Genomic DNA, 13,399 nt, shown 5'->3' with positions numbered 1-13,399 from the left:
GAAATCGGTCTATAATTAGCAAGTTCTCCAGGATCAAGTTGTGGCTTCTTAATAAGCGGTTTGATAATTGCCATTTTAAAGTTTCTTGGGACATGTCCTAAGCATAGCGAGGAGTTAATGATATTAAGAAGAGGTTCTGATATTACAGGAGATACCTCTTTTAAGAGCTTAGTTGGTATAGGATCTAACAAACAAGTTGTGGCTTTTGATGTTTCGATAAGTTTTGTTAGCTCTTCATGACCTATGATAGCGAAGGATTGAAGTTGCACATGTGGAAAATTATTAGACACTGTTTTCTGAGGTGCTATGACAGATGATTGCATAATTCCAATTTAATTTCTGATTATTTCAATTTTAACTGTAAAGAAATTCATGAAGTCATTACTCTTGAGCTGTGACGTAATATCTGGTTCGGTTGAGGCTTTATCCCTAACCAATTTAGCCACAGTACTGAATAAACATCTAGGATTGTTGTGGTTATTTTCTATGAGTTTACTAAAATATGCTGACCTGGCAGCTTTGAGTGCGTCTTTGTAGCTACAGACACTATCCTTCCATGCACCACGAAATACTTCTAATTTTGTATTCCTCCACATGCGCTCCATTTTCCGAGCTGCTCTCTTGAGAGCATGAGTGTGATCATTGTACCATGGTGCAGGGCTTATTTCTTTAATTTTCTTTAATCGAAGTGGGGTGACAACATCAAGGGTGCTAGAGAAGACTGCATTTCAATTTCTTGTTATTTCATCAAGTTCTTCTGGACTTTGGGGTTTGAGTATATGAGATAGATCTGGCTCTGGAAGAGTATTAGTGAAGCTATCTTTAGTGGTCGAAAGAATAGTTCTACCTGAACGATAGCATGGTGTAGATTGAGTAACATTAGCTGATCATGTTGATCCAAGATGGCGGCGCGGTAGCACGCAGCGGCCACTCCGGATCCACAATGGTGCTATTTTTGTTAAAAAAGCCCGACTTTTGCAACACATGGACATCGGAGCAACCAGTGTTCGTGTCTACCATCGCCAGACACTACTCAAATATAAGACTCATGCAAAAACCAAGCTGCATGATGACCTGCAGGAGGCGCTACGCGTACTCGGCTTGCTGCGGAGACCAGGCCTCCAGCCCTCGGCGTCGCCTGATGCCGGTGGCCGGGGGAGAGGACGTCGTAAGCGGTTTGCGAGAAAGTGGAAGCGCGGAAAGAGGGCGGGGGTCCATGCTAGGCTAAAAACAAACCCTAGCCGGCCGGCTCTCCCGTCTATCCTGCTCTCAAATGTTTGCTCCCTGGACAATAAACTGGACTATATCCGACTCCAGCAGGCTACGCAGCGTGAGTTTAGAGACTGCTGCGTCTTTGTTTTCACGGAGGCGTGGCTCAGCGACAGAGTTCGGATGCCGCCATTCAGCTAGACGGGCTCGCCTCGTTTCGTGCCGACAGAAATACAGCTCTCTGCGGTAAGACTCGCGGTGGTGGCTTGTGTGTTTACATCAACACGGAATGGTGCAAGAACTCTATGCTAGTCTCTAGTTACTGTTCATCGCTGTTGGAGCTTGTGACTGTTAGATGCAGACCTTTTTATCTACCACAGGAATTCACCACTGTTTGCATAACCGGAGTTTACATTCCCCCCAACGCTAACGCTAAGGAAGCGCTCTGTGAACTGTATGGGGCTATGAGCGAACTGCAGAACGCTCACCCCGACGGACTGTTTATTGTCGCCGGAGATTTCAACCATGCAAATCTCAAGACAGTGCTCCCTAAATTCCATCAGTATGTGGACTTTGCAACGAGAGGGGCTGAACGGCTTGATCTTGTTTACACAAACATCCCAGGCGCGTGCCGGGCGGAGCCCCGCCCCACCTCGGCTACTCAGACCACATCTCTGTTATGTTAATTCCAGCATACAGACCGCTCGTCAGACGCACAAAACCGCTTCAGAAGCAGGTGAAAACCTGGCCAGCAGGAGCCATCTCTGCTCTTCAGGACTGTTTTGAGTGTACTGACTGGCACATGTTCAGGGAGGCTGCAACATATGGCGATTCTACCAACTTGGAGGAATACACAGCATCAGTGACCAGCTACATCAGCAAGTGCATTGATGATGTCACTTTCTCCAAGACCATCACCTCACGCTCCAACCAGAAGCCGTGGATGACTGCGGAGGTGCGCACGCTGCTGAGGTCCCGAGACTCCGCCTTCAGAGCAGGCGAGAAGGCAGCCCTAAGAACAGCTAGGGCCAAACTGTCACGGGCAATCAGAGAGGCAAAGCGCGCACACGCCCAGAGAATCCACAGTCACTTCCAGGACAGCGGTGACACGCGGCGCATGTGGCAGGGCATCCAGGCCATCACCAACTACAGGACAACATCAGTTGCCTGTGACAAAAATGCCTCCCTTCCAGATGCGCTGAACGACTTCTACGCTCGGTTTGAAGTGCAGAACGACGTGATGGCGAGGAAGTCCACCCCTCCTCCCAACGACCAGGTGCTCTGTCTTACCACGGCAGATGTGAGGAAAACTCTACGTAGACTCAACCCACGGAAGGCTGCTGGACCAGACAACATTCCTGGCAGAGTGCTCAGAGGATGTGCAGACCAGCTAGCAGATGTTCTTACCGACATCTTCAACATCTCTCTGAGCAGCGCCGTTGTTCCAACGTGCTTCAAGGCCACCACCATCATCCCCATGCCAAAGAAGTCTTCAGTGTCCTGCCTCAACGACTACCGTCCCGTCGCACTTACACCCATCATCATGAAGTGCTTCGAGAGGGTCGTCATGAGGCAGATTAAGACCCAGCTGCCCCCTCACTAGACCCACTGCAGTTTGCATATCGTTCAAACCGTTCAACGGACGATGCCATCACCACAACCCTCCATCTGGCCCTCACCCACCTAGACAATAAGGACTCATACGTTCGAATGCTGTTCATAGATTTCAGCTCAGCATTCAACACAATCATTCCCCAGCACCTGATTGGAAAGCTGAACCTGCTGGGCCTGGACACCTCCCTCTGCAACTGGATTCTGGACTTCCTGACTGGGAGACCTCAGTCAGTCCGGATCGGGAACAGCATCTCCACCACCACCACACTGAGCACTGGGGCCCCCAGGGCTGTGTGCTCAGTCCACTGCTGTTCACTCTGCTGACTCACGACTGTGCAGCAATGCACAGCTCGAATCACATCATCAAGTTCGCCGATGACACGACCGTGGTGGGTCTCATCAGCAAGAACAACGAGTCAGCATACAGAGAGGAGGTGCAGCGGCTGACGAACTGGTGTAGAGCCAACAACCTGTCCCTGAATGTCGACAAAACAAAAGAGATGGTTGTTGACTTTAGGAGAGCACAAGGTGAACACACTCCGCTGAACATCGACGGCTCCTCTGTGGAGATCGTCAAGAGCACCAAATTCCTTGGTGTTCACCTGGCGGAGAACCTCACCTGGTCCCTCAACACCAGCTCTATCACCAAGAAAGCCCAGCAGCGTCTCTACTTTCTTCGAAGGCTGAGGAAAGCACATCTCCCAACCCCCATCCTCACTACATTCTATAGAGGGACTATTGAGAGCATCCTGAGCAGCTGCATCACTGCCTGGTTTGGGACTTGCACCGTTTCGGACCGCAAAGCCCTGCAGAGGATAGTGAGGACAGCTGAGAAGATCATTGGGGTCTCTCTTCCCTCCATCAAAGACATTTACAAAAAACACTGTATCCACAAAGCAACCAGCATTGTGGACGACCCCACACACCCCTCACACAAACTCTTTACCCTCCTCCAGTCTGGCAAGAGGTACCGAAGCATTCGGGCCCTCACGGCCAGACTGTGTAACAGCTTCTTCCCCAAGCCATCAGACTTCTCAATACTCAGAGACTGGTTTGACACACACGTGTCCTGAGTTGCACTTTAATAACTGTCACTTTATAACTGTCTGCTACCTCAATAACTGCTATGTGCATAGAACATTATCTCATAGTATGTTATGTTTACATTTTTAGAAACTGTCATCTTTTTGCACTACTGAGTACTGGTCGGCGCTGCACTGTCTATTGTCCTGTTCATTGTCAGTAATTTGTTGTACTGTCCTGTACTTTTTGCACATGTTTGCACGTGCACTTTATATAGGTATATATAGGTAGTTTATATAGGTATTTTATTTCGTGGTGTAGTCTCATGTGGTCCTATGTTGGTCCTTTGTTGTTTTTATGTAGCACCATGGTCCTGGAGGAACATTGTCTCGTTTTGCTGTGTACTGTACTAACTGTATATGGTTGAAACGACAATAAAAACCACTTGACTTGACTTGACTTGATTGGAGCATACAAGAGACGAGGTAATGATCCGAGATGTCATCGCTCTGCTGCAGAATTTCTATATTATCAACATCAACTCCATATGAAAGTATTAAATCTAGCGTATGATTATGGTGATGAGTTGGTCCTGTTACATTTTGTCTGACTCCAAGAGAGTTGAGAATATCAATAAATGCTAATCCCAATGTATCATTTTCATTATCTATGTGAATGTTTAAGTCACCAACAATTAAGGCTCTATCTACAGTAACTACAAGATCTGATAAAAAATTAGCAAATTCACTAAGGAAATCAGAATAAGGCCCGGGTGATCTATATACTGTAGCAAGGGTAAAGGATGACAGAGATTTTTTATTTATATTTGTATCTGACGGTGTCACATTAAGCATTATTAGTTCAAAAGACTTACATTTATATCCTGTCCTCTGAGTAACACCAAAAACTTCACTGTAAATTTTAGCAACATCTCCTCCTCGACCCTTCAGACGAGGCTCATGTTTATAACAATAACCTGGGGGAGTAGATTCATTTAAACTAATATATTCATCCGGTTTAAGCCAGGTTTCAGTCAAACAGAGCGCATCCAATCTATGATCTGTAATCATTTAATTGACAATTAGTGCTTTGGTAGAAAGAGATCTAATGTTTAGTAGCCCTATTTTTATATGATGTGTATTTTTAATTTGTTTGTTTTGTTCAAGTTTGACCTTAATCAAATTTTTTCTAAATGATTTAGTTAGGGTATTGTGTTTCGTAGTTCGTGGTACAGACACAGTCTCTATGAGATATCTAGGTGATACAGTCTCTATGTGTTGTAGTTTATGTGACCTGTGTGATGTCTCAAGGCAGCTAGCAGACGTTCGGATTAGCCAGTTTGTCTGCTTCCTGACCTGGGCCCCATTTAGTCAATTAATATAATTATTAAGACTATTAGCCTAATTACTAGAGAGGAGAGCGGCACCTTCCCTGGAGGGATGGAGTCCGTCTCTCTTTAGCAGGTCAGGTCTACCCCAAACACTTTTCCAATTGTCTATAAATCCTATTTTATTCTGCAGACACCACTCAGACATCCAGCCATTCAGTGACACTAATCTACTATAAACCTCGTCACCACGATGAGCAGGGAGGGGACCAGAGCAAATTACAGTGTCTGACATCGTTTTTGCAAATTTGCACACCTCTTTAACATTATCTTTAGTGATCTCCGACTGGCGAAGCCAGACATCGTTAGTGCCGACATGGATAACAATTTTAGAAAATCTACGTTTAGCATTAGCCAGCACTTGTAAATTTGATTTGATGTCAGATGCTCTGGCCCCCGAAATGCAATTAACAATAGTGGCTGGACCGAACTCCAGGCAGGTGTTGCTGACAGAGATTGCTTGAAGGTCGCCAACCCTCTTGATGGAGGCTAACGCTGGGGAGGGTTCAGTCTCCAGGCGCCTCTAAGGAACCTGATAATCAAGTCATGCTTACCCAAGGACTTGCCATCTACTGCGTCATGGTGGGCCGTGATAGCGGCTACATACATCTTCAAGGTGGAGGGGGACAGCCTCTCCAAATGAAAGCACTGTATGAACTGCGCATTTCTGCGGGTCTTTGGCTCAGGAAGAATACTAATTCATGAACAAGTGCCACTTTAGGGCCTTTAGTTGCCTGGTGGAGGGAGCTCTGGCTTTGTTGTTCATATCTACGACTGCAGGAGGTATATTACTCAGATCGTCCCGTCCAGGGGCCAGATGTGGAGGTTCCAGAGGTCTGGGCACGGGTTCCAGAGGGTGCCCCGTCCCTGAGAAAGAAGGTCTTTCCTCAGGGAAATTTTCCAGGGAGTTGATGTCGCTAGGAGCATAAGATTCGAGAACCAGGTCCGGGTGGGCCTGTTCCTCGTCCTCCCTGATCTTGCACTGCACCAGTTCAAGGAGGCTCACTGGGGGAAATGCATACTTGCGTAGACCCTGGGGCCAGCTGTGTGCCAGCATGTCTGTCCCGAGAGGGGCTTCTCTCAGGGAGTGCCAGAGCGGGCAGTGGGAGTTGTCCTGGGAGGCAAAGAGATCTATCTGTGCCTTGCTGAATCAGTCCCAAATCAGCTAGACTGCCTGGGGGTGGAGCCTTCATTCTCCGCTGGGCGAAACCTGTCGTGACAGCGCGTCTGCCATCTTGTTGCGGTTGCCAGGGTTGTGTGTGGCGCACAGCGGTCTGAGTCACGGCTGACTCCAAAGGAGGAGATGTGACATATGACGAGAGCACACGCCGCCTTGGCGATTTATGTACGCTACCGTCGCGGTGCTGTCTGAATGTATTAAGACGTGCTTGCCTGAATTAGCTTGAGAAACCTCCACAGGGCAAGAGATACAGCCAGCAACTATAGGCAGTTGATGTGCCAACACAGCCAGGGCCCTGTCTAGGAGCCAGCGGCAGCGTGCTCATTGCACACGGCGCCCCAACCCTGTTTTGAGGCATCTGTGGTGATGCTGCAAGGGGACTCCGGTCCGCAGAAAGCAGAGGTCTGTCCAAGGGTTGAATGTCTGATGGTAGGAGGGGGTGATTGTCACACGGTATGTGTAGCACCGCCATACCCATATCGGGACTCAAGTCTGTAGCCAGTGCTGAAGCGGTCTCATATGCATCAACCCAAGTGGCGCAACCGCAGCTGAGGATGCCATATGCCCCTGGAGCCTCTGGAATTGTTTTAGAGGAAGCACTGTGCTGGACACAAAGAGAGTGAGGCACCTGAGCACTGACTGTGCATGCTCATTGGTGAGATGCGCTGTCATTGAGACTGAGTATAACTCCATGCCGAGAAAGGAGATGCTCTGAACCGGGATGAGCTTACTCATGACCTGAAGCCCTAGAAGGCTGAGGTGCCTGAGCACCTGTGAGCGAATAGTAACTGTTGAGAATGAGCCAGTCATCGAGGTATTTGAGTATTTAAGATTAAGATTCAACTTTATTGTCATTGTGCAGAGTACAGGAACAGAGCCAATGAAATGCAGTTTATCTCAAATCCCAATTAAGCTGGGGTCAGAGCGCAGGGTCAGCCATGAAACAGCTCCCCTGGAGAAGATAGGGTCAAGGGCCTTGCTCAAGGGCCCAACAGTGGTATCTTGACGGTGCTGGGGCTTGAACCTCCAACCTTTCAGTCAGTAACCCAGAGCCTTAACCGCTGAGCTACCACTGGCCCTCCACTACCATTTACTTCCCTTAGTGGGGCAAGGGCTGTGAAGGCGCAAGGGGACAGGGACAGGCCGAAGGAGAGGACCTTGTACTGATATGCCTGGCCATCGAACGCGAACCGTGGAAGTACGGGTCCTTCAGGTCTACCGCCGTGAACCAATATCGCTGTCGAACACAGGTATCTTTTTCTGCGTGAGCATTTTGAACTGGAGTTTGTTTAAGACCCGGTTGAGAACTCGCAGGTCCAAGATTGGTCCCAACCCGACACCTTTTTTGGGTATGAAGTAAGGGCTGTAGAGACCCTTCTTCATCTTGGCTGGAGGGATGGGCTCTATCGCGTCTTTGAGAAGCAGAGTCGTGATCTCTGCCCATAAAGCACTGGCTTTTTCGGCGCGTACGTAGGTGGAGTGAATAATGCCGAAATGAGCCGGGAGAACTGAATCGCGTAGCCGAGTCGGATGGTCCTGGCCTACTAGCACGACGGGTTGGGCAGCGAAAGCCATGCGTGTAAACTCCACACGAGTGGCACTAACGCAACGTTTGCTTTTGGAAGTGCTTCAGAGCTTTCCTGGTCCTGGAAGGGGTCCTGGAGACAGGGGGCGTACGCCGCCTGCGACGTGCTCAATGCTGGGGCTGAGAGCTGGGCCCGGGTTGAGGCAGAGCTACCTGTTGTTTAGACGCAGGGGGATGCCCTCAGTGAGCAGGCAGGGCACGGGGCTCAATGGTTTGGCGACGCCACGGCATGATGTGGGATATTGCCTCCGTCCGCTTCTTCACCACCAAAAACTGCTGGGCGATGTTGTTAATGGAGTTGCCGAAGAGGCCAAGCTGGGTGACGGGGGCATTGAGAAAGTGTGCCTTGTCAATGTCATGTATCTCGACCATGTTCAGCCAAAGGTGTGCCAAATGCCTGTGCTGTGACTTTCATGGCTCTGAGAGTGAGGTTGGTGGCACAGCACAGTTCCTACAGCACATCGGGTTCAGGAGTACCCAGGTGCAGATCTTTGTGTGCTTTGGCTTGGTGGACCTGCAGGAGAGCCATAGCATGCACGGCAGAGGAGGCCTGTCTGGTAGCGCTGTAGGCTTTCGAGGTCAGTGCCTGTCATCCAACAGGCTCTGGAGGGGAGTTCCGGGCGGGTTCATGGGACACAGGTGGATCACAACCACTCTGTCCACCTGGGGGACCTCCATGTACCCTCGCCATCCAGGGTAGTGAGAGTGGACGAGCAGAGGGGTCGGTTCCGTGCAGTAAAAGGTGCCTTCCAGGACCACGTCAGCTCATCATGCACTTCCGGGAAGAATTGTACCGGAGGAGGGTGGTGTGACTGGGAGTGGCGCCCGGAGCCAAGGTACCAGTTGTCGAGCTGCGAATGCTGTGGGGAGGACGGAGGGTCCTCCGCATGTTGGCCATCTGCCCGTCAGACTCAGACTGGGTGGGCTGGCCCGAAGGCGGTAGCCCAGTCGAGTCCTCCGCGTCAGATGCCTGGACACTCTCGAAAACGAGCAAGTGTGTCAGGGGCGAGTGGTTTGTGGGGATTTACCCAGCAAAACCAAGCCCGTCCACATCCCCAATTCGCCTTCATCACCAGCCGGGTCATCCTCAATCCCGTGGGAAGAAAGAATGACGCGTGAGGCAGCTGAAGTGGCAATCACCTTAAGAAAGGAGAGCCGCGACTACAACGCTACCATGGTCATGTTCTCCCGGTGAGTACATGAACCATCCACGAACACTGCCTCAGTGTGATTGCTGCCGAGGCACATGAGGCAGCATCTGTGGCTGTCGGTCTTGGAGAGATATCGACTGCATCCAGGAACTACACAGAGTCAGAAGGGCATCTTGAAAAAGACGTGTCCTGAAAAGGAAGTTCAACATCTGCTGTGTATTGCTCTTTTATGAGTGGAAAACCCGAACTCTTTTAGAGAAAATAAACTCTTTTAGGAGGAAAACACTCTTTTAGGCAATGAAAGCACTGTCGAAGCGCCCAGGGGCGTGGAATGCACAGCGTGCAGAGAGGGAGAACGCCAGCTGGAAATGCGCCGTAGATCCAACAGCAGTTGGTTCTCGCCAGTAGAGGTGAGTGGAACAGTTGTGAACTCAGCTTTGCTGTTGCATAACCGCTCGGCTCCGAAGAAAAAATCTGACTGACAGACGCACGCCCACTTCACTTTATACCGGTATGTTTGGGGGCGGGACATACAAATTCTGTCTGCCAATTTCACATTGGCATTTTCTCAAGTTCAGAGGTACGCGAGGCTCCCAAGGAAGACCCCTTGTGTCACTTCATTCGAAACAACGTCGAGTGAGTGACAGAAGGGGAACACTTTAGATTATCTTGCCAATAAAGTTTAATATGAATTGAATCTGCCTATTTGATCCTATTATTACATTTTTTTGAAAATGGCAGAAGATTTTGCCCAAATTGTAATTGCTACATGTCCATTGATTTCATGGCATTAATACATATACTTGTATAAAAGATTAATAACTGTAAAAATGTGTGTAATTAAATAAATAAAAAATTATAATAATTACATGTAAATATTTAAATAATTAAAACAATTGATGACTAACCAATTTCTTGAAAGTTCTTTGAGACAAAGTATAAAGTAAATATATATTTTGAATATTTTTTAATGTTCATAGTAATATATCATGTAACATAATGTAAAGTTCTGAGCTCAACAAGAGCAGTGGCTCAAATGTACTTTGATAAAGATTACACAAATGCTACAGTAACATCCAATATATTCAAAGTGTCCTTCAAATATAACAGAAATACTAGTGATATGCATAACATTTGAAAAGGCACCTGTTAATGCTAGCTAGTGATTTTCTGCATGATCATCCAACTTTGTGTGTTGGGACATCTGATCAGGCTACTGTTTGCTCCTTCAAGAATGTGTTTCAGTGACAGATTAGAAAGGTTTTTTAAGTTTAAGTCACATGACCTTTTATGTCTCATGGGATACAGATAGTAGCTGACAACATCTGCAATTTTGGTCTGTTCCTCACACAACATATGTATGAATTTAGAAAAAAATGAAATATATCACATGAGTCATTTGGAGTTTGTGCAATAAGTAAATTATGTCAGAATCTTTGGTGAGCAATTACAGTTCATATTTGATAGCGTACTTTGTTTATCTCACCCTAGAAAGATAGTTATACTGTCATTTCATTTTATTTGTAACTTTTAGAGCTTTTAGGGCTGCTCACTGAACATGTGTTCTTCTGATTTTTATTTAATTGCTTAATATTGTGTGGTCAAGTCAAGTCATTTTTATTTGTATAGCGCTTTTCACAACACACATCATTTTAAAGCAGCTTTACAGAAGATCATGTATTAGCAGAAGATAAAACTGTAATGTCTTAAGAGTCATCATTGTGTAGTTTGATTAAATATGATCGTAAATTGTATATAAATAATTAATAACAATTGTCTTGTGTGAACACTGCATCACACACATAACATGTGTTCAGAGTTAGTGAGTATTGGGGGGGGTTGCACTACATGTGTTCAAGCCCAAGGGCCCTGTGGAGTTTTAATCCAGCCCTGCTTATGAGGAGATAACATAATGATTGATGCTCTAGATATTAGAGTAATAAATCTCCCTGAATGATTGTGTGCTTTTATGAAGACATTCTCCTGTTCTGAATCTCAAAATGAACACAGTTCAGATGAAACTCTATGAGAGAATTCATGTGCACATTACTGAAAAAAACAAATCAGTCTTGAGTTTCGGCAGCATCAAGGTACAATGAAGCAGTTTCATCATCAGGCCACAGCAGGTCACTGCAGCACCATCTGTCACATGACTGATGAAAATAACATGAATCTACAGATAATCTACAGGTGAAAATATACAGTGTTTGGACTGACCGCACACAGTCACAAATAACTTCTGCATCTTATGTCTTCTGCTCTAAAACATCTAATCAAATAGACAGACAGACAGAAATATAGTTGTATGATAGTGGAGGTGATTTTGAATCATTTCAGTGACTTGATTCTTTTGATTCTGTTCACTAAAAAGATTTGTTCACATTTGTTCAGTTAATTTTTTGTGTAAATCATTCGTAAATCCATTCTGACGCAAATTCTCAGATTCATGAAAGATTTCATATAAATTGTTAGTTGGTAAGAACAAAATTCACACCTGCTCCCAATTGCGTATTAATCGTGCGTAAGACATCCGAACATGTTGTGAACATGACTACATTTTGATAGAAGTGAAATGAATTAAGTCATGAAATAAATACTAATAATTAAAGGAGTGAAATAAACCTTAAATAACATAAATTAGTTTAGTTTTAAAACCTAACCTATACTTATTTAGAAAGTTTCTTTGCTGCTTGCATTTTTTTTTAAGTAAAATTTTTTCCCAACTCTGCTTATCGTTTTGTTCAGCAGAATTGCTTGACATGGGGTAAAAGGTTCATGGAAATACACAGTTTGCATGTCATTTTCTTGAAAAACAAATGTCTCGTTGGACACGCTCTAAGGCCTAGCTCGGTGGCAATTTTCCAATGAACAAAGCGCGCGAAAGTTGTTACCATGTGTGCGGTAATCAGTGAGCCGTCACCGTTAAAAACGCTGTTTGAGAGAAATAATCGTTGGAAGATAAGGAACAAATCGGCCCTTTTGTCCATATTGTCTTTTTCTGTGTCGTTCTGTGAGAATGCACATAAATAAGGCAATGGAGTATTGAGGGGGCTGGAATAAGAGAATATTCCCCAATGGAGTGATGGCAAACCAACGTGCAGGGTGCTTCGTCATTGCCATTATTCTTTCAGGATTCTATCAGGAGGATCAAGGTATTTTAACTCTATTCTTTTATCTTTGGCCTGTACATGGACCACCCAGGTGTTCTTGGTGAGACAAGAGATGCGCACTGCTATCTCTGCTCGATTTTTCAGTGGCATGGATGTCACTATTTTCAGTCAGCTGTTGGATCTACACATGATGGTTTTGCAGTCCAACCAAGCACATTGCATTAAGGAATGATTTTGAGCTAATATCGGCTCCATTTGGAGTTTCCCACATGTTTTCCCCCCATGGCTCACGCTGGTGAACGAGTTGGCTTTTTTGTTTGTGACGTGCTATCCGGATACAACACATTTTTCCCCCATTATATGCTTGGTTGGGTTTAGTGTCAAACCCATTTTCCAATACATCAATTTAGCTCAGTTTCCCCCATAATTTATGCTGGCGAAAGAGCATTGAATATATTCAGCTTGAGTTTGGCCTCTGCCTCCATGACCAAGGGTCTCGGGGCACGCATAATATAACTCAATGTATGGTATAAATAGGTTTACACAAGAGCCTATGGGCTTGCTGTGTAATGAAGGATGAGCCCCCATTCAGTGAATGGAATTGCACAGTATAAACAAATCCATTTCTCTCCTGTTTTGCTCTTCTGCCAGAATCGAATGAGTTTACTATTGTATGTGCCTCGAACGTCCGACACCAGAATATGGTCCAGTTTTCCCCCGCAGCTTGCTGGGGAGTGAACATAAAAATAAAAAAAAGCTTTATAATGAGCTCTATAATTTATGCTTCAGAATTTAATATAGGCATCGGTAAATCACATTCAGGTAAATCACATGGCCAATACTAATGCTGTTAAACCCATACACTACACTACAATGGGTCTTGCAAATTGGTAATATCATATAGCATTTCAGTCAAAGATCATCTTCAGTCATTATATTCATTTCACTGAAGATTCTTCCAGTTGCAAGTATATCACTGTTACCATCATGATTTACCAGAGAAGTTTCACAAATGATGCTGTTGACTGCATACTGAACCAGAGAAGGTTAATGGTGGGGACATCCTCCTTCCGTTTTCATGCTTTTTATTTGTTGTATGAAACCACATACTGATAAGTTGTTTAAAATAGTCTTTGGTTG

At 45.8% G+C, this 13,399-nt stretch overlaps 1 protein-coding gene across 1 annotated transcript in view; it reads right to left on the bottom strand.

The window, feature by feature from the left end:
- LOC127632445 (interleukin-1 receptor accessory protein-like 1-B) overlaps positions 1–13,399 on the bottom strand; it is a 443,487-nt gene that overhangs the window by 79,462 nt on the left and 350,626 nt on the right. The gene's annotated exons all lie outside the window — the stretch shown is intronic.

Source organism: Xyrauchen texanus, chromosome 39 (genome assembly GCF_025860055.1).
Source record: "Xyrauchen texanus isolate HMW12.3.18 chromosome 39, RBS_HiC_50CHRs, whole genome shotgun sequence".
In the NCBI taxonomy this organism is placed as follows: domain Eukaryota; kingdom Metazoa; phylum Chordata; class Actinopteri; order Cypriniformes; family Catostomidae; genus Xyrauchen; species Xyrauchen texanus.
Note: the sequence above shows the minus strand (reverse complement) of the source record. Positions and strands in the feature narration are given on the sequence as shown.